Source organism: Ambystoma mexicanum, chromosome 9 (assembly GCF_040938575.1).
Source record: "Ambystoma mexicanum isolate Mex_15411 chromosome 9, UKY_AmexF1_1, whole genome shotgun sequence".
NCBI lineage: Eukaryota > Metazoa > Chordata > Amphibia > Caudata > Ambystomatidae > Ambystoma > Ambystoma mexicanum.
In genome coordinates, this window is record NC_090931.1 from 10,751,129 (window position 1) to 10,772,606 (window position 21,478).

Sequence of the window (21,478 nt, forward strand, 5' to 3'; positions counted from 1 at the left end):
CTCCCTCACTGGGGGTTACTCACAGGCAAACACAGCAACGGGCAGAGGCCTCCCTCAGTGGGGGTCACTAACAGGCAAAACCAGCAGTGGGTGGAGGACTGGAGTACCCCCCCATTTGGGGTTACTCACAGCCAGACACAGCACTGGGGTGGAGGGCTCCCTCACTGGGAGTTACTGACAGGCAAACACAGCAGTGGGTGGAGGACTCCCTCACTGGGGGTTACTGACAGGCAAACACAGCAGTGCGTAGAGGACTCCCTCACTGGGGGTTACTCACAGGCAAACACAGCAGCCGGTGGAGAACTCCCTCATTGGCGGTTACTCACAAGCAAACACAGCAGTGGGTGGAGGACTCCCTCATTGGGGGTTACTCACAGGCAAACACAGCAGTGGGTGGAGACCTCCCTCATTGGGGGTTACTCACAAGCAAACACAGCAGTGGGTGGAGGACTCCCTCACTGGGGGTTACTCACAGGCAAACACAGCAGTGGGTGGAGGAATCCCTCACTCGGGGTAACTCACAGGCAAACACAGCAGTGGGTGGAGGAATCCCTCACTGGGGGTTACTCACAAGCAAAGACAGCAGTTGGTGGAGGACTCCCTCATTGGGGGTTACTCACAAGCAAACACAGCAGGTGGGTGGAGGACTCCCTCACTGAGGGTTACTCACAGGCAAACACAGCAGTGGGTGCAGTACTCCCTCATTGGGGGTTACTCACAGGCAAAGACAGCCGTGGGTGGAGGGCTCCCATCATTGGGGGTTACTTACAGGCAAACACAGCACCGGGCGGAGGACTCCCTCATTGGGGGTCACTCACAGCGGGCAGAATGCTCCCTCATAGGGGGTTACTCACAGGCAAACACAGCAACGGGCGGAGGCCTCCCTCAGTGGGGGTTACTAACAGGCAAAAACAGCAGTGGGTTGAGGACTGGAGGACTCCCCCATTTGCGGTTTTTCACAGCCAGACACAGCAGTGGGGTGGAGGGCTCCCTCACTGGAAGTTACTGACAGGCAAACACAGCAGTGGGTGGAGGACTCCCTCACTGGGGGTTACTGACAGGCAAACACAGCAGTGCGTAGAGGATTCCCTCACTGGGGTTACTCACAGGCAAACACAGCAGCGGGTGGAGAACTCCCTCATTGGCGGTTACTCACAAGCAAACACAGCAGTGGGTGGAGGACTCCCTCATTGGGGGTTACTCACAGGCAAACACAGCTGTGGGTGGAGACCTCCCTCATTGGGGGTTACTCACAAGCAAACAAAGCAGTGGGTGGAGGACTCCCTCACTGGGGGTTACTCACAGGCAAACACAGCAGTGGGTGGAGGACTCCCTCACTGGGGGTTACTCACAGGCAAACACAGCAGTGGGTGGAGGACTCCCTCATTGGTGGTTACTCACAGGCAAACAAAGCAGTGGGTGGAGAACTCCGTCATTGGGGGTTACTCACAAGCAAACACAGCAGTGGGTGGAGGACTCCCTCACCGTGGGTTACTCACAGGCAAACACAGCAGTGGGTGGAAGACTCCCTCACTGGGGGTTACTGAGAAGCAAACACAGCAGTGGGTGGAGGACTCCCTCAATGGGGTTTACTCACAGGCAAACACAGCAGTGGGTGGAGGACTCCCTCACTGGGGGTTACTCACAGGCAAACACAGCAGCGGGCGGAGGACTCAGTTACTCACAGGCAAACACAGCACTGCGTAAGGAACTCCCTCATTGGGGGTTACTCACAGGCAAACACACCAGTGGGTGGAGAACTCCCTCATTGGGGGTTACTCACAAGCAAACACAGCAGTGGGTGGAGGGCTTCCTCACAAGGGGTTACTCACAGGCAAACACAGCAGTGAGTGGAGGACTCCCTCACTGGGGGTTACTCACAGGCAAACACAGCAGTGGCTGGAGGACTCCCTCACTGGGGGTTACTCACAGGCAAACACAGCAGCGGGTGGAGAACTCTCTCATTGGGGGTTACTCACAAGCAAACACAGCAATGCATAGAGGACTCTCTCACTCGGGTTTACTCACAGGCAAACACAGCAGTGGGTGGAGGACTCCCTCACTGGGGGTTACTCAGAGGCAAACACAGCAGTGGGTCGAGGACTCCATCACTGGGGTTTACTCACAGGCAAACACAGCAGTGGGTGGAAGACTCCATCATTGGGGTTTACTCACAAGCAAACACAGCAGTGGGTGGAGGACTCCCTCACTGGGGGTTACTCACAGGCAAACACAGCAGTTGGTGGAGGACTCCCTCATTGGGGATTACTCACAAGCAAACACAGCAGTGGGTGGAGGACTCCCTCACTGGGGGTTACTCACAGGCAAACACAGCAGTGGGTGGAATACTCCCTCATTGGGGGTTACTCACAGTGGGCAGAGTGCTCCCTCATAGGGGGTTACTCACAGGCAAACACAGCAGCGGGCAGAGGACTCCCTCACTGGGGGTTACTCACAGGCAAACACAGCAGTGGGTGGAGGACTCCCTCACTGGGGGTTACTCACAGGCAAACACAGCAGTGGGTGGAGGACTCCCTCATTGGTGGTTACTCACAGGCAAACACAGCAGTGGGTGGAGGACTCCCTCACAGTGGGTTACTCACAGGCAAACACAGCAGTGCGTAGAGGACTCCCTCACTGGGGGTTACTCACAGGCAAACACAGCAGCGGGCGGAGAACTCCCTCATTGGCGGTTACTCACAAGCAAACACAGCAGTGGGTGGAGGACTCCCTCATTGGGGGTTACTCACAGGCAAACACAGCAGTGGGTGGAGACCTCCCTCATTGGGGGTTACTCACAGGCAATCACAGCAGTGGGTGGAGGACTCCCTCACTGGGGATTACTCACAGGCAAACACAGCAGTGGGTGGAGGACTCCCTCACTGAGGGTTACTCACAGGCAAACACAGCAGTGGGTGGAGGACTCCCTCATTGGGGGTTACTCACAGGCAAACACAGCAGTGGGTGGAAGACTCCCTCATGGGGGCTACTCACAGGCAAACACAGCAGTGGGTGGAGAACTCCCTCATTGGGGGTTGCTCACAGGCAAACACAGCAGTGGGTGGAGGACTCCCTCACAGGGGGTTACTCACAGGCAAACACAGCAGTGGGTGGAAGACTCCCTCATTGGGGTTTACTCACAGGCAAACACAGCAGTGGGTGGAGAACTCCCTCATTGGGGGTTGCTCACAAGCAAACACAGCAGTGAGTGGAGAACTCCCTCACTGGGGGTTACTCACAGGCAATCACAGCAGTGGGTGGAGGACTCCCTCACTAGGGGTTACTCACAGGCAAACACAGCAGTGCCTGGAGGATTCCCTCACTGGGGGTTACTCACAGGCAAACACAGCAGCGGGCGGAGGACTCAGTTACTCACAGGCAAACACAGAAGTATGTAGAGAACTCCCTCATTGGGGGTTACTCACAGGCAAACAAAGCAGTGGGTGGAGAACTCCCTCATTGGGGGTTACTCACAAGCAAACACAGCAGTAGGTGGAGGGCTCGCTCACTGGGGGCTACTCACAGGCAAACACAGCAGTGGGTGGAGAACTCCCTCAGTGGGGGTTACTCACAGGCAAACACAGCAGTGGCTGGAGGACTCCCTCACTGGGGGTTACTCACAGGCATACACAGCAGTGGGCGGAGGACTCAGTTACTCACAGGCAAACACAGCAGTGCGTAGAGGACTCCCTCATTGGGGGTTACTCACAGGCAAACACAGCAGTGGGTGGAGGACTCCCTCATTGGGGGTAACTCACAGGCAAACACAGCAGTGGGTAGAGAACTCCCTCATTGGGGGTTACTCACAAGCAAACACAGCAGTGCGTAGAGGACTCTCTCACTGGGGTTTACTCACAGGCAAACACAGCAGTGGGTGGAGGACTCCCTCACTGGGGGTTACTCACAAGCAAACACAGCAGTGGGTGGAGGACATCCTCACATGGGGTTACTCACAGGCAAACACAGCAGTGGGTGGAGTACTCCCTCATTGGGGGTTACTCACAGGCAAACACAGCAGTGGGTGGAGTACTCCCTCACTGGGGTTTACTCACAGGCAAACACAGCAGTGTGTGGAGGACTCCCTCACTGGGGGTTACTCACAAGCAAACACAGCAGTGGGTGGAGGACTCCCTCACTGGGGGTTACTCACAGGCAAACACAGCAGTGGGTGGAGTACTCCCTCATTGGGGGTTACTCACAGGCAAAGACAGCTGTGGGTGGAGAACTCCCTCATTTTGGGTTACTCACGGGCAAACACAGCAGTGGGTGGAGGGCTCCCATTATTGGGGATTACTTACAACCAAACACAGCAGTGGGCGGAGGACTACCTCATTGGGGGTTACTCACAGCGGGCGGAGGGCTCCTTCATTGGGGGTTACTCACAGGCAAATACAGCAGCGGGCGGAGGACTCCCTCACTGGGGGTTACTCATAGGCAAACACAGCAACGGCAGAGGCCTCCCTCAGTGGGGGTTACTAACAGGCAAAAACAGCAGTGGGTGGAGGACTGGAGGACTCCCCCATTTGGGGTTACTCACAGCCAGACACAGCAGTGTGGTGGAGTACTCCCTCACTGGGAGTTACTGACAGGCAAACACAGCAGTGGGTGGAGGACTCCCTCACTGGGGGTTACTGACAGGCAAACACAGCAGTGGGTGGATAACTCCCTCAGTGGGGGTTACTCACAGGCAAACACAGCAGTGGGTGGAGGACTCCCTTTTTGGGGGTTACTCACAGGCAAACACAGCAGTGGGCGGAGGAATCCCTCACTTGGGGTTACTCACAGGCAAACACAGCAGTGGGTGGAGTACTCCCTCATTGGGGGTTACTCACAGGCAAAGACAGCCATGGGTGGAGAACTCCCTCATTGGGGGTTACTCACAGGCAAACACAGCAGTGGGTGGAGGACTCCCTCTTTGGGGGTTACTCAAAGGCACACAGCAATGGGTGGAGGACTCCCTCATTGGGGTTACTCAAAGGCAAACACAGCCGTGGGTGTAGGACTCCCTCATTGGGGGTTACTCACAGGCAAACACACAAGTGGGTGGAGGACTCTCTCATTGGGGGTTACTCACAGGCAAACACAGCAATGGGTGGAGGACTCCCTCACTGGGGGTTACTCACAGGCAAACACAGCAGTGGGTGGAGGACTCCCTCATCGGGGGTTACTCACAGGCAAACACAGCAGTGGGTGAAGGACTCCCTCATTGGGGTTTACTCACAGGCAAACACAGCAGTTTGTTTGTTTGTTTGTTTATTTATCTGGTAATGCGCTCTGAGCCCGTGGACATCTAGGCGCAGCAGTACAAGAGGACTCGAAACTTAGTTACAAAGCCTGACACAGGCTAACACAGCAAAACAGTGGTCACATACAGTGGGTGGTACAATGCATATAAAATAACAAGGGTTAAGCATATAAGAGTAACATTCTAGCAGGTTGTGTCGTTTCCGCTAGGGTGAGGGTCGTTGCATGTCATTGTTGTGCAGCCATTTGAGAGCGTAGGATCTGAATCTTGTGTAGGGTAAGGGGCATCTAAGGTCAGAAGGGAGTATGTTCCATGCTTGTGCAGCTCTAACTGGGAAGCTAGCACCGCCCGCTGTGGTAAGTTTGAATCTGGGGACTTCCAGTAGGAAGGTGTTGGCAGATCTCGTCAGTCGGTTAGAGGGTCTCCAGTTGATTCTTTCCGCTAGGTAGGAGGGTGCTTGATTGTTGAGGCATTTAGAAGTGAGGGAAATAGTTTTAAGTAGGATTCTGTCCTTTATTTTTAGCCAATGAGCTTCTGTCCGGTGTTTGGAGATATGTTCCCTGCATGGGATGTTCAGTGCTGCTCTAAGAGCGTTATTTTGTAATCTCTGGAGTTTGTCAGTGACCGACTTGTTGGCACCTGAGTATAAGGCGTTGCAATAGTCCAGTCTGGACATGACAAGGGCATTGGCCAAGGTGAGGCAGTTGGTACTGGACAGGAAGGGTCTAGCGGCCCGGATGAGTTTACACGTGTAGGTGGTTGAGGAGGCAAGGGAGTTCACTTGCTTTTTGAGGGTGAGAGCTGAGTCGAGGTAAAAACCCAGGGTTTTGACCTCACGCATAACCTTGATAGTGTTGTTATCAATGTTAAATGAGGTATAGTCCGGGGTGAGTTTGGATAATTTATGGTCTGAACCAAGGAGCAGGATTTCAGTTTTATCGTCGTTCAGGCAGAGGCCATGTGTGGCCATCCATGCTTGAATGAGGATGTAAATTTTATTCACCAGAGCCAAGTCCACTTCATAGTTGCCCGAAAGGGGTATGAGGGTCTGGGTGTCATCTGCGTAATTAGTGTAGGTGACGCCCAGTCTGTCCAACTTGTCGAACAATGGCTTGGTGAAGATATTGTACATAGTGGGTGAGACACAGGAGCCCTGTGGGACTCCACATGTGATTTGGATAGGGTCAGCCCACGTGGAAGAGGAGAACACTCTCATAGTCCGGTTAGCTAGAAAGGATTGGACCCAGGCTATAGCGTCTCCTGTGAAGTTGGCAGCCAACTTGAGGTGGTTGCATAAGACTGCATGGTCCACCAGATCAAAAGCTGCTGACAAGTCCAGTAGGAGTAGCAACGCTGTTTTCCCATTATCCTTAAATTCCTCCATTTTGGTTTTGAGATCTAGCAAGGCTGTTTCCGTGCCATGGAGGGGGCGGAAGCCCGATTGGCGCGAGCCTAGGAGATGATTGGCTTCTAGGTACTCTTGAATTTGGAGATAGGCTACTCTGTCGATAATTTTTAGTAGGAAGGGTACCGTGGTGATGGGCCTGTAGTTGGTCGGGATAGATGGATCGAGGGTTTGTTTTTTGAGAAGGGGGAGGACCCAGGATTCTTTTAAATTGGCAGGCACTGTATTGGATTTGAAGGATGAGTTGATAAGCTTCGAGATGAAAGGGGCTAAGTCTCTGGCAGCGTCCTTTATTATTTGAGCTGGGCAGCTGTCGCCCTTACAGTTAGAGGGCTTCAGTGAGAGGATAACCTTTTCAGTGTCAATGATGGAGATGGGTTTAAAGCTGAAAGGGGGGATAGTGATAGGTTCAGTTGCAGGAGGCACTTGTTGATCAGTAGGAGAGAGGGTGTCTTTTTTATTCCTTATTTTAAGTTGGAGGGTGGAGATTTTATTAGATAGGGCGTTCTGTATATTAGTGCACCATATCTTGTCCTTTGAGACCGTGTCAGGTGGTTGGATAGGGGATTCCATTTCCCGGAGGATGGCAAATAGTTCCTTGGTATTCGATTTGGCATTAGTAATTCTGTCATTGAATACGTTTTTTTTAGAATTGATAATTTCAGACTTGTAGTGTTTTGTAGCTTGGGTTAGCTTGGCTTTGTTGTCGTTGGTGGGCGAATTACGCCAGATAGTTTGAAGTTTTCGTTTCTGTTTTCTAAGGTCCTTAAGCTGGGGGGTGAACCAGGCAGTGGGTGTAGGACTCCCTTTTTGGGGGTTACTCACAGGCAAACACAGCAGTGCGTGGCAGACTCCCTCATTGGGGGTTAACCAAAGGCAAACACAGCAGTGGGTCGAGGTCTCCCTCATTGGGGCTTACTCACAGGCAAACACAGCAGTGGGTGGAGGACTCCCTCATTGGGGGTTACTCACAGGCAAACACAGCAGTGGGTGGAGGACTCCCTCATTGGGGTTTACTCACAGGCAAACACAGCAGTGGGTGTAGGACTCCCTTTTTGGGGGTTACTCACCGCCAAACACAGCAGTGGGTGGAGGACTCCCTCATTGGGGGTTACTCACATGCAAACACAGCAGTGGGTCAAGGTCTCCCTCATTGGGGCTTACTCACCGCCAAACACAGCAGTGGGTGGAGGACTCCCTCACTGGGGGTTCGAGACAGACCAACACAGCAGTGGGTGGAGGTCTCCCTCACTCAGGGTTACTGACAGGCAAACACAGCAGTGGGCGGAGAACTCCCTCATTGTAGGTTACTCACAGGCAAACACAGCAGTGGGTGGAGGACTCCCCAATTGGGGGTTACTCACAGCCAAGCACAGCAGTGGATGGAGGACTCCCTCACTGGGGATTTCTGACAGGCAAACTCAGCAGTGGGTAGAGGACTCCCTCAATTGGGGTTCCTGACAGGCAAACACAGCAGTGGCTGTATGACTCCCTCATTCGGGGTTACTCACAGGCAAACACAGCAGTGGGTAGAGGACTCCCTCATTGGGGGTTACTCACAGGCAAACACAGCAATGGGTGGAGGACTCCCTCACTGGGGGTTACTCACAGGCAAACACAGTAGCGGGTGTAGGACTCTCTCATTGGGTGTTACTCACAGGCAAACACAGTAGTGGATAGAGGACTCCCTCATTGGGGTGACTCACAGGCAAACACAGCAATTGGTGGAGGATTCCCTCACTGGGGGTTACTCACAGGCAAAAATAGCAGTGCGTGGAGGACTCCCTCACTGGAGGTTACTCACAAGCAAATACAGCAGTGGGTGGAGGACTCCCTCATTGGGTGTTACTCACAGGCAAACACAGCAGTGGGTGGAGGACTGGAGAACTCCCCAATTGGGGGTTACTCACCGCCAAACAGAGCAGTGTTTGGAGGACTCCCTCACTGGGGGTTACTGACAGGCAAACAGAGCAGTGGGTGGAGGACTCCCTCACTGGGGGTTACTCACCAGCAAACACAGCAGTGGGTGGAGAACTCCCTCATTGGGGGTTACTCACAGGCAAACACAGCAGTGGGTGGAGGACTCCCTCATTGGTTGTTACTCACAGGCAAACACAGCAGTGGGTGTACGACTCCCTTTTTGGGGGTTACTCACAGGCAAAAATAGCAGTGCGTGAAGGACTCCCTCATTGGGGGTTAATCACAAGCTAATACAGCAGTGGGTGGAGGACTCCCTCATTGGGGGTTACTCACAGGCAAACACAGCAGTGGGTGGAGGACTCCCCAATTGGTGGTAACTCACAGTCAAACACAGAAGTGTTTGGAGGACTCCCTCCTTGGGGGTTACTGACAGGCAAACACAGCAGTGGGTCGAGGACTCTCTCACTGGGGGTTACTCACAGGCAAACACAGCAGTGGGTGGAGGACTCCCTCACTGGGAGTTACTCACAGACAAACACAGCAGTGGGTGGAGGACTCCCTCACTGGGGGTAACTCACAGGCAAACACAGCAGTGGGTGGAGGACTCAGTTACTCACAGGCAAACACAGCAGTGCATAGAGGACTCCCTCATTGGGGGTTACTCACAGGCAAACACAGCAGTGGGTGGAGGACTCAGTTACTCACAGGCAAACACAGCAGTGCATAGAGGACTCCCTCATTGGGGGTTACTCACAGGCAAACACAGCAGTGGGTAGAGGACTCCCTCATTGGGGGTTACTCACAGGCAAACACAGCAATGGGTGGAGGACTCCCTCACTGGGGGTTACTCACAGGCAAACACAGTAGCGGGTGTAGGACTCTCTCATTGGGTGTTACTCACAGGCAAACACAGTAGTGGATAGAGGACTCCCTCATTGGGGTGACTCACAGGCAAACACAGCAATTGGTGGAGGATTCCCTCACTGGGGGTTACTCACAGGCAAAAATAGCAGTGCGTGGAGGACTCCCTCACTGGAGGTTACTCACAAGCAAATACAGCAGTGGGTGGAGGACTCCCTCATTGGGTGTTACTCACAGGCAAACACAGCAGTGGGTGGAGGACTGGAGAACTCCCCAATTGGGGGTTACTCACCGCCAAACAGAGCAGTGTTTGGAGGACTCCCTCACTGGGGGTTACTGACAGGCAAACAGAGCAGTGGGTGGAGGACTCCCTCACTGGGGGTTACTCACCAGCAAACACAGCAGTGGGTGGAGAACTCCCTCATTGGGGGTTACTCACAGGCAAACACAGCAGTGGGTGGAGGACTCCCTCATTGGTTGTTACTCACAGGCAAACACAGCAGTGGGTGTACGACTCCCTTTTTGGGGGTTACTCACAGGCAAAAATAGCAGTGCGTGAAGGACTCCCTCATTGGGGGTTAATCACAAGCTAATACAGCAGTGGGTGGAGGACTCCCTCATTGGGGGTTACTCACAGGCAAACACAGCAGTGGGTGGAGGACTCCCCAATTGGTGGTAACTCACAGTCAAACACAGAAGTGTTTGGAGGACTCCCTCCTTGGGGGTTACTGACAGGCAAACACAGCAGTGGGTCGAGGACTCTCTCACTGGGGGTTACTCACAGGCAAACACAGCAGTGGGTGGAGGACTCCCTCACTGGGAGTTACTCACAGACAAACACAGCAGTGGGTGGAGGACTCCCTCACTGGGGGTAACTCACAGGCAAACACAGCAGTGGGTGGAGGACTCAGTTACTCACAGGCAAACACAGCAGTGCATAGAGGACTCCCTCATTGGGGGTTACTCACAGGCAAACACAGCAATGGGTGGAGGACTCCCTCACTGGGGGTTACTCACATGCAAACACAGCAGTGGGTGGAGGACTCCCTCATTGGGGGTTACTCACAGGCAAAAACAGCAGTGCGTGGAGCACTCCCTCATTGGGGTTACTCACAAGCAAATACAGCAGTGGGTGGAGGACTCCCTCATTGGGGGTTACTCACAGGCAAACACAGCAGTGGGTGGAGGACTGGAGGACTCACCAATTGGGGGTTACTCACAGCCAAACACAGCAGTGTGTGGAGGACTCCCTCACTGGTGGTTACTGACAGGCAAACACATCAGTGGGTGAAGGGCTCCCTCAGTGGGGGTTCCTGACAGGCAAACACAGCAGTGGGTGTATGAATCCCTCATTGGGGGTTACTCACAGGCAAACACAGAAGTGGGTGGAGGACTCCCTCATTGGGGGTTACTCACAGGCAAACACAGCAATGGGTGGAGGACTTCCTCACTAGGGGTTACTCACAGGCAAACACAGCAGTGGATGGAGGACTCTCTCATTGGGCGTTACTCACAGGCAAACACAGTAGTGGATAGAGGATTCCGTCATTGGGGGTTACTCACAGCAAACACAGCAATGGGTGGAGGACTCCCTCACTGGGGTTTACTCACAAGCAAACACAACAGTGGGTGAAGGACTCCCTCATTGGGGGTTACTCACAGGCAAACACAGCAGTGGGTGTAGGACTCCCTTTTTGGGGGTTACTCACAGGCAAACACAGCAGTGCATGGAGGACTCCCCCATTAGGGGTTACTCACAAGCAAATACAGCAGTGGGTGGAGCACTCCCTCATTGGGGGTTAATCAGAGCCAAACACAGCAGTGGGTGGAGGACTCCCTCACTGGGGGTTACTCACAGGCAAACACATCAGTGGGTGGAGGACTCCCTCACTGGGGGTTACTGAAAGGCAAACACAGCAGTGGGCGGAGAACTCCCTCATTGGGGGTTACTCACAGGCAAACACAGCAGTGGGTGGAGGACTCCCTTTTTGGGGGTTACTCACAGGCAAACACTGCAGTGGGTGTAGGACTCCTTTTTTGGGGGTTACTCACAGGCAAAAACAGCAGTTTGTCAAGGACTCCCTCATTGGGGGTTACTCACAAGCAAATACAGCAGTGGGTGGAGGACTCCCTCATTGGGGGTTACTCACAGGCAAACACTGCAGTGGGTGTAGGACTCCCTTTTTGGGGGTTACTCACAGGCAAAAACAGCAGTTCGTCAAGGACTCCCTCATTGGGGGTTACTCACAAGCAAACACAGCAGTGGGTGGAGGACTGGAGGACTCCCCAATTGGGGGTTCCTCACAGCCAAACACAGCAGTGTGTGTAGGACTCCCTCACTGGAGGTTACTGACAGGCAAACACAGCAGTGGGTGGAGGACTCCCTCACTGTGGGTTACTGAAAAGCAAACACAGCAGTGGGCTGAGAACTCCCTCATTGGTGGTTACTCACAGGCCAACACAGAAGTGGGTTGAGGACTGGAGGACTCCCCCATTGGGGGTTACTCACAGCCAAACACAGCAGTGGATGGAGGACTCCCTCACTGGGGGTTACTGACAGGCAAACACAGCAGTGGGTAGAGGACTCCCTCAGTGGGGGTTCCTGACAGGCAAACACAGCAGTGGGCAGAGAACTTCCTCATTGGTGGTTACTCACAGGCAAACACAGAAGTGGGTTGAGGACTGGAGGACTCACCCATTGGGGGTTACTCACAGCCAAACACAGCAGTGGATGGAGGACTCCCTCACTGGGGGTTACTGAAAGGCAAACACAGCAGTGGGTGTATGACTCCCTCACTGGGGGTTACTCACAGGCAAACACAGCAGTGGGCGGAGGACTCCCTCATTGGGGTAACTCACAGGCAAACACAGCAATGGATGGAGGACTCCCTCACCTGGGGTTATTCACAGGCAAACACAGTAGTGGATAGAGGACTCCCTCATTGGGGGTTACTCACAGGCAAACACAGCAATGGGTGGAGGACTCCCTCACTGGGGGTTACTCACAGGCAAACACAGCAGTGGGTGGAGGACTCCCTCATTGGGGGTTACACACAGGCAAACACAGCAGTGGGTGTAGGACTCCCTTTTGGGGGTTACTCCCAAGCAAATACAGCAGTGGGTGGAGGACTCCCTCATTGGGGGTTACTCACAGGCAAACACAGCAGTGGGTGTAGGACTCCCTTTTTGGGGGTTACTCACAAGCAAATACAGCAGCAGGTGGAGGACTGCCACACTGGGGGTTACTGACAGGCAAACACAGCAGTGGGTGTAGGACTCCCTCACTGGGGGTTACTGACAGGCAAACACAGCAGTGGGTGTAGGACTCCCTTTTTGGGGGTTACTCACAGGCAAACACAGCAGTGCATGGAGGACTCACCCATTGGGGGTTACTCACAAGCAAATACAGCAGTGGGTGGAGCACTCCCTCATTGGGGGTTATTCAGAGCCAAACACAGCAGTGGGTGGAGGACTCCCTCACTGGGGGTTACTCACAGGCAAACACATCAGTGGGTGGAGGACTCCCTCACTGGGGGTTACTGAAAGGCAAACACAGCAGTGGGCGGAGAACTCCCTCATTGGGGGTTACTCACAGGCAAACAGCAGTGGGTGGAGGACTCCCTCATTGGGGGTTACTCACAGGCAAACACTGCAGTGGGTGTAGGACTCCCTTTTTGGGGGTTACTCACAGGCAAAAACAGCAGTTCGTCAAGGACTCCCTCATGGGGGGTTACTCACAAGCAAACACAGCAGTGGGTGGAGGACTGGAGGACTCCCCAATTGGGTGTTCCTCACAGCCAAACACAGCAGTGTGTGTAGGACTCCCTCACTGGAGGTTACTGAAAGGCAAACACAGCAGTGGGCTGAGAACTCCCTCATTGGTGGTTACTCACAGGCCAACACAGAAGTGGGTTGAGGACTGGAGGACTCCCCCATTGGGGGATACTCACAGCCAAACACAGCAGTGGATGGAGGACTCCCTCACTGGGGGTTACTGAAAGGCAAACACAGCAGTGGGTGTATGACTCCCTCACTGGGGGTTACTGACAGGCAAACACAGCAATGGGTAGAGGACTCCCTCAGTGGGGGTTCCTGACAGGCAAACACAGCAGTGGGCAGAGAACTTCCTCATTGGTGGTTACTCACAGGCAAAGACAGAAGTGGGTTGAGGACTGGAGGACTCACCCATTGGAGGTTACTCACAGCCAAACACAGCAGTGGATGGAGGACTCCCTCACTGGGGGTTACTGAAAGGCAAACACAGCAGTGGGTGTATGACTCCCTCACTGGGGGTTACTCACAGGCAAACACAGCAGTGGGCGGAGGACTCCCTCATTGGGGGTAACTCACAGGCAAACACAGCAATGGATGGAGGACTCCCTCACCGGGGGTTATTCACAGGCAAACACAGTAGTGGATAGAGGACTCCCTCATTGGGGGTTACTCACAGGCAAACACAGCAATGGGTGGAGGACTCCCTCACTGGGGGTTACTCACAGGCAAACACAGCAGTGGGTGGAGGACTCCCTCATTGGGGGTTACTCACAGGCAAACACAGCAGTGGGTGTAGGACTCCCTTTTGGGGGTTACTCCCAAGCAAATACAGCAGTGGGTGGAGGACTCCCTCATTGGGGGTTACTCACAGGCAAACGCAGCAGTGGGTGTAGGACTCCCTTTTTGGGGGTTACTCACAAGCAAATACAGCAGCAGGTGGAGGACTGCCACACTGGGGGTTACTGACAGGCAAACACAGCAGTGGGTGTAGGACTCCCTCACTGGGGGTTACTGACAGGCAAACACAGCAGTGGGAGGAGAACTCCCTCATTGGGGTTACTCACAGGCAAACACAGCAGTGGGTGGAGGACTGGATGACTCCCCCATTGGTGGTTACTCACAGGCAAACACAGCAGTGGGTGGAGGACTTCTTCACTGGGGCTCACAGACAGGCAAAAGCAGCAGTGGGTGGAGTACTCCCTCATTGGGGGTTACTCACAGGCAAACACAGCAGTGGGTGGAGGACTCCCTCATTGGGGGTTACTCACAGGCAAACACAGCAGTGAGTGGAGGACTCCCTCATTGGGGGTTACTCACGGGCAAACACAGCAATGGGTGGAGGACTCCCTCATTGGGGGTTACTCACAAGCAAACACAGCAGTGGGTGGAGGACTCCCTCATTGGGGGTTACTCACAGCCAAACACAGCAGTGGATGGAGGACTCCCTCACTGGGGGTTACTGATAGGCAAACACAGCAGTGGGTAGAGGACTCCCTCAGTGGGGGTTCCTGACAGGCAAACACAGCAGTGGGCAGAGAACTTCCTCATTGGTGGTTACTCACAGGCAAACACAGAAGTGGGTTGAGGACTGGAGGACTCACCCATTGGGGGTTACTCACAGCCAAACACAGCAGTGGATGGAGGACTCCCTCACTGGGGGTTACTGAAAGGCAAACACAGCAGTGGGTGTATGACTCCCTCACTGGGGGTTACTCACAGGCAAACACAGCAGTGGGCGGAGGACTCCCTCTTTGGGGGTTACTCACAGGCAAACACAGCAATGGGTGGAGGACTCCCTCACTGTGGGTTACTCACAGGCAAACACAGCAGTGGGTGGAGGACTCCCTCATTGGGGGTTACTCACAGGCAAACACAGCAGTGGGTGTAGGACTCCCTTTTGGGGGTTACTCCCAAGCAAATACAGCAGTGGGTGGAGGACTCCCTCATTGGGGGTTACTCACAGGCAAACACAGCAGTGGGTGTAGGACTCCCTTTTTGGGGGTTACTCACAAGCAAATACAGCAGCAGGTGGAGGACTGCCACACTGGGGGTTGCTGACAGGCAAACACAGCAGTGGGTGTAGGACTCCCTCACTGGGGGTTACTGACAGGCAAACACAGCAGTGGGAGGAGAACTCCCTCATTGGGGTTACTCACAGGCAAACACAGCAGTGGGTGGAGGACTGGAGGACTGCCCCATTGGTGGTTATTCAAAAGGCAAACACAGCAGTGGGTGGAGGACTTCCTCACTGGGGCTTACAGACAGGCAAAAGCAGCAGTGGGTGGAGTACTCCCTCATTGGGGGTTACTCACATGCAAACACAGCAGTGGGTGTAGGACTCCCTCACTGGGGGTTACTGACAGGCAAACACATCAGTGGGAGGAGAACTCCCTCATTGGGGTTACTCACAGGCAAACACAGCAGTGGGTGGAGGACTGGAGGACTGCCCCATTGGTGGTTACTCAAAAGGCAAACACAGCAGTGGGTGGAGGACTTCCTCACTGGGGCTTACAGACAGGCAAAAGCAGCAGTGGGTGGAGTACTCCCTCATTGGGGGTTACTCACAGGCAAACACAGCAGTGGGTGGAGGACTCCCTCATTGGGGGTTACTCACAGGCAAACACAGCAGTGAGTGGAGGACTCCCTCATTGGGGGTTACTCACGGGCAAACACAGCAGTGGGTGGAGGACTCCCTCATTGGGGGTTACTCACAGGCAGACACAGCAGTGGGTGGAGGACTCCCTCATTGGGGATTACTCACAGGTAAACACAGCAGTGGGTGGAGGGCTGGAGGACTCCCCCATTGGGGGTTACTCACAGCCAAACACAGCAGTGGGTGGAGGACTACCTCACTGGGGGTTACTGACAGGCAAACTCAGCAGTGGATGGAGTACTCCCTCATTGGGGGTTACTCACAGGAAAAAGCAGCAGTGGGTGGAGTACTCCCTCATTGGGGGTTACTCACAGGCAAACACAGCAATGGGTGGAGGACTCCCTCATTGGGGGTTAGTCACAGGCAAACACAGCAGTGGGTAGAGGACTCCCTTATTGGGGGTTACTCACAGGCAAACAAAGCAGTGGGTGGAGGACTCCCTCACTGGGGGTTACTCACAGGCAAACACAGCAGTGGGTTGTGGATTCCCTCATTGAGGTTTACTCACAGGCAAACACAACAGTGGGCGGAGGACTCCTTCACCGGGGGTTATTCACAGGCAAACACAGTAGTGGATAGAGGACTCCCTCATTGGGGGTTACTCACAGGCAAACACAGCAATGGGTGGAGGACTCCCTCACTGGGGGTTACTCACAGGCAAACACAGCAGTGGGCGGAGGACTCCCTCATTGGGGGTAACTCACAGGCAAACACAGCAATGGATGGAGGACTCCCTCACCGGGGGTTATTCACAGGCAAACACAGTAGTGGATAGAGGACTCCCTCATTGGGGGTTACTCACAGGCAAACACAGCAATGGGTGGAGGACTCCCTCACTGGGGGTTACTCACAGGCAAACACAGCAGTGGGTGGAGGACTCCCTCATTGGGGGTTACTCACAGGCAAACACAGCAGTGGGTGTAGGACTCCCTTTTGGAGGTTACTCACAAGCAAATACAGCAGTGGGTGGAGGACTCCCTCATTGGGGGTTACTCACAGGCAAACACAGCAGTGGGTGGAGGACTCCCTCATTGGTGGTTACTCACAGGCCAACACAGAAGTGGGTTGAGGACTGGAGGACTCCCCCATTGGGGGTTACTCACAGCCAAACACAGCAGTGGATGGAGGACTCCCTCACTGGGGGTTACTGACAGGCAAACACAGCAGTGGGTAGAGGACTCCCTCAGTGGGGGTTCCTGACAGGCAAACACAGCAGTGGGCAGAGAACTTCCTCATTGGTGGTTACTCACAGGCCAACACAGAAGTGGGTTGAGGACTGGAGGACTCCCCCATTGGGGGTTACTCACAGCCAAACACAGCAGTGGATGGAGGACTCCCTCACTGGGGGTTACTGACAGGCAAACACAGCAGTGGGTAGAGGACTCCCTCAGTGGGGGTTCCTGACAGGCAAACACAGCAGTGGGCAGAGAACTTCCTCATTGGTGGTTACTCACAGGCAAACACAGAAGTGGGTTGAGGACTGGAGGACTCACCCATTGGGGGTTACTCACAGCCAAACACAGCAGTGGATGGAGGACTCCCTCACTGGGGGTTACTGAAAGGCAAACACAGCAGTGGGTGTATGACTCCCTCACTGGGGGTTACTCACAGGCAAACACAGCAGTGGGCGGAGGACTCCCTCATTGGGGTAACTCACAGGCAAACACAGCAATGGATGGAGGACTCCCTCACCTGGGGTTATTCACAGGCAAACACAGTAGTGGATAGAGGACTCCCTCATTGGGGGTTACTCACAGGCAAACACAGCAATGGGTGGAGGACTCCCTCACTGGGGGTTACTCACAGGCAAACACAGCAGTGGGTGGAGGACTCCCTCATTGGGGGTTACACACAGGCAAACACAGCAGTGGGTGTAGGACTCCCTTTTGGGGGTTACTCCCAAGCAAATACAGCAGTGGGTGGAGGACTCCCTCATTGGGGGTTACTCACAGGCAAACACAGCAGTGGGTGTAGGACTCCCTTTTTGGGGGTTACTCACAAGCAAATACAGCAGCAGGTGGAGGACTGCCACACTGGGGGTTACTGACAGGCAAACACAGCAGTGGGTGTAGGACTCCCTCACTGGGGGTTACTGACAGGCAAACACAGCAGTGGGTGTAGGACTCCCTTTTTGGGGGTTACTCACAGGCAAACACAGCAGTGCATGGAGGACTCCCCCATTGGGGGTTACTCACAAGCAAATACAGCAGTGGGTGGAGCACTCCCTCATTGGGGGTTATTCAGAGCCAAACACAGCAGTGGGTGGAGGACTCCCTCACTGGGGGTTACTCACAGGCAAACACATCAGTGGGTGGAGGACTCCCTCACTGGGGGTTACTGAAAGGCAAACACAGCAGTGGGCGGAGAACTCCCTCATTGGGGGTTACTCACAGGCAAACAGCAGTGGGTGGAGGACTCCCTCATTGGGGGTTACTCACAGGCAAACACTGCAGTGGGTGTAGGACTCCCTTTTTGGGGGTTACTCACAGGCAAAAACAGCAGTTCGTCAAGGACTCCCTCATGGGGGGTTACTCACAAGCAAACACAGCAGTGGGTGGAGGACTGGAGGACTCCCCAATTGGGTGTTCCTCACAGCCAAACACAGCAGTGTGTGTAGGACTCCCTCACTGGAGGTTACTGAAAGGCAAACACAGCAGTGGGCTGAGAACTCCCTCATTGGTGGTTACTCACAGGCCAACACAGAAGTGGGTTGAGGACTGGAGGACTCCCCCATTGGGGGATACTCACAGCCAAACACAGCAGTGGATGGAGGACTCCCTCACTGGGGGTTACTGAAAGGCAAACACAGCAGTGGGTGTATGACTCCCTCACTGGGGGTTACTGACAGGCAAACACAGCAATGGGTAGAGGACTCCCTCAGTGGGGGTTCCTGACAGGCAAACACAGCAGTGGGCAGAGAACTTCCTCATTGGTGGTTACTCACAGGCAAAGACAGAAGTGGGTTGAGGACTGGAGGACTCACCCATTGGAGGTTACTCACAGCCAAACACAGCAGTGGATGGAGGACTCCCTCACTGGGGGTTACTGAAAGGCAAACACAGCAGTGGGTGTATGACTCCCTCACTGGGGGTTACTCACAGGCAAACACAGCAGTGGGCGGAGGACTCCCTCATTGGGGTTAACTCACAGGCAAACACAGCAATGGATGGAGGACTCCCTCACCGGGGGTTATTCACAGGCAAACACAGTAGTGGATAGAGGACTCCCTCATTGGGGGTTACTCACAGGCAAACACAGCAATGGGTGGAGGACTCCCTCACTGGGGGTTACTCACAGGCAAACACAGCAGTGGGTGGAGGACTCCCTCATTGGGGGTTACTCACAGGCAAACACAGCAGTGGGTGTAGGACTCCCTTTTGGGGGTTACTCCCAAGCAAATACAGCAGTGGGTGGAGGACTCCCTCATTGGGGGTTACTCACAGGCAAACGCAGCAGTGGGTGTAGGACTCCCTTTTTGGGGGTTACTCACAAGCAAATACAGCAGCAGGTGGAGGACTGCCACACTGGGGGTTACTGACAGGCAAACACAGCAGTGGGTGTAGGACTCCCTCACTGGGGGTTACTGACAGGCAAACACAGCAGTGGGAGGAGAACTCCCTCATTGGGGTTACTCACAGGCAAACACAGCAGTGGGTGGAGGACTGGAGGACTCCCCCATTGGTGGTTACTCACAGGCAAACACAGCAGTGGGTGGAGGACTTCTTCACTGGGGCTCACAGACAGGCAAAAGCAGCAGTGGGTGGAGTACTCCCTCATTGGGGGTTACTCACAGGCAAACACAGCAGTGGGTGGAGGACTCCCTCATTGGGGGTTACTCACAGGCAAACACAGCAGTGAGTGGAGGACTCCCTCATTGGGGGTTACTCACGGGCAAACACAGCAATGGGTGGAGGACTCCCTCATTGGGGGTTACTCACAAGCAAACACAGCAGTGGGTGGAGGACTCCCTCATTGGGGGTTACTCACAGCCAAACACAGCAGTGGATGGAGGACTCCCTCACTGGGGGTTACTGATAGGCAAACACAGCAGTGGGTAGAGGACTCCCTCAGTGGGGGTTCCTGACAGGCAAACACAGCAGTGGGTAGAGAACTTCCTCATTGGTGGTTACTCACAGGCAAACACAGAAGTGGGTTGAGGACTGGAGGACTCACCCATTGGGGGTTACTCACAGCCAAACACAGCAGTGGATGGAGGACTCCCTCACTGGGGGTTACTGAAAGGCAAACACAGCAGTGGGTGTATGACTCCCTCACTGGGGGTTACTCACAGGCAAACACAGCAGTGGGCGGAGGACTCCCTCTTTGGGGGTTACTCACAGGCAAACACAGCAATGGGTGGAGGACTCCCTCACTGGGGGTTACTCACAGGCAAACACAGCAGTGGGTGGAGGACTCCCTCATTGGGGGTTACTCACAGGCAAACACAGCAGTGGGTGTAGGACTCCCTTTTGGGGGTTACTCCCAAGCAAATACAGCAGTGGGTGGAGGACTCCCTCATTGGGGGTTACTCACAGGCAAACACAGCAGTGGGTGTAGGACTCCCTTTTTGGGGGTTACTCACAAGCAAATACAGCAGCAGGTGGAGGACTGCCACACTGGGGGTTGCTGACAGGCAAACACAGCAGTGGGTGTAGGACTCCCTCACTGGGGGTTACTGACAGGCAAACACAGCAGTGGGAGGAGAACTCCCTCATTGGGGTTACTCACAGGCAAACACAGCAGTGGGTGGAGGACTGGAGGACTGCCCCATTGGTGGTTATTCAAAAGGCAAACACAGCAGTGGGTGGAGGACTTCCTCACTGGGGCTTACAGACAGGCAAAAGCAGCAGTGGGTGGAGTACTCCCTCATTGGGGGTTACTCACAGGCAAACACAGCAGTGGGTGTAGGACTCCCTCACTGGGGGTTACTGACAGGCAAACACATCAGTGGGAGGAGAACTCCCTCATTGGGGTTACTCACAGGCAAACACAGCAGTGGGTGGAGGACTGGAGGACTGCCCCATTGGTGGTTACTCAAAAGGCAAACACAGCAGTGGGTGGAGGACTTCCTCACTGGGGCTTACAGACAGGCAAAAGCAGCAGTGGGTGGAGTACTCCCTCATTGGGGGTTACTCACAGGCAAACACAGCAGTGGGTGGAGGACTCCCTCATTGGGGGTTACTCACAGGCAAACACAGCAGTGAGTGGAGGACTCCCTCATTGGGGGTTACTCACGGGCAAACACAGCAGTGGGTGGAGGACTCCCTCATTGGGGGTTACTCACAGGCAGACACAGCAGTGGGTGGAGGACTCCCTCATTGGGGATTACTCACAGGTAAACACAGCAGTGGGTGGAGGGCTGGAGGACTCCCCCATTGGGGGTTACTCACAGCCAAACACAGCAGTGGGTGGAGGACTACCTCACTGGGGGTTACTGACAGGCAAACTCAGCAGTGGATGGAGTACTCCCTCATTGGGGGTTACTCACAGGAAAAAGCAGCAGTGGGTGGAGTACTCCCTCATTGGGGGTTACTCACAGGCAAACACAGCAATGGGTGGAGGACTCCCTCATTGGGGGTTAGTCACAGGCAAACACAGCAGTGGGTAGAGGACTCCCTCA